The sequence below is a fragment of the Arachis duranensis genome, chromosome 3, assembly GCF_000817695.3.
Source record: "Arachis duranensis cultivar V14167 chromosome 3, aradu.V14167.gnm2.J7QH, whole genome shotgun sequence".
Taxonomy (NCBI): Eukaryota; Viridiplantae; Streptophyta; class Magnoliopsida; order Fabales; family Fabaceae; genus Arachis; species Arachis duranensis.
Window position 1 is genome coordinate 80,681,484 of NC_029774.3, and position 1,175 is coordinate 80,682,658.

The following is a 1,175-nucleotide window of genomic DNA, read 5'->3' on the forward strand; positions in this document are numbered from 1 at the left end:
CACATAATCCAACAATTCATATTAATCACATTTTTATTAAATATAGTTTAAACTCAATATTAATTATTCAAATTAAATGATATAACTTTTTATTATTTTTCTATTACTGAAACTTTAATTTCAATTTACAAAATATCTAATTATAATAAAAATTGTACATAAATATTAACTTACTTAAACTTAAAGTATTTATAAAAAATTCACTTAATCATTCCTAATAAGTTAAATCTCTAAGAACTCAAACTAATAAAATAAATCATATTTATTCATAATAGAAATTTCTTAAATTAAGTTATATATTGCTTCCATTACTAAATCTTAATTTCAAATTATATAAAATAATAATTATAAAATTACACAAGAATATTAATTAACATAACTCCAAATATTAATAAAACTAATTTAGTTACTCTTAATAGTTCAGTTTATAAAATAAAGAATTCAAATTAATAATAAGTCATAACTTATTAATAATAAAAGTTACTTAAATTAAATTGTACAATTCTTTCTTATTTTTCAATTACTAAAATTATACAAAATATTCCATTATAATAAGATTACTTAAGAATATTAATTGATTCAAAATAAAACTATCTCTAAATCTATTTAATTATTTCTAATAAAATAATTTCTAAAATTATAAAGTTTAAACTTAATAAGATAAATTCACAATTTATTTATATTTAGGTTTCCAAAAACGCGGGATGTTACATTCACCTTCCTTCTTGATGCCAAGGCATTTTAGGCTAGTTTCACTAGCATTTTTCTGTTAGTTTTAGTTGTTTTATGCATTTTCTTGAGCTTAAAGTAACCAAGAATGGTTAAATGAACAACAAAGCAATGAACCATCCAAACAGTATGATTTTGATGCAAATTCCATGAGTTTTTAGTTATATTACTTGAATGCTATGAATGGAAGATTTCTCATGAAATTTTGCAAGACTTTGATGCAGTTGTTTGGATGATTTCAGGGAAGAAGAGGCTAGGCAAGGAAGCAACAAAATCAATAAAGGAAGCTTGAATATCACATGTGGAGTTTAAGTTCCAGTTTAAGCTTAAACTGGAACTTAAACTGCCAAGCCATATAGGCTGAGAAGAGCTACAACTGGCGTTTAACCTCCAGTTTAACCTAAACTGGAAGTTAAACGCCAGAAATGAGAAATGCACCAAGGAGC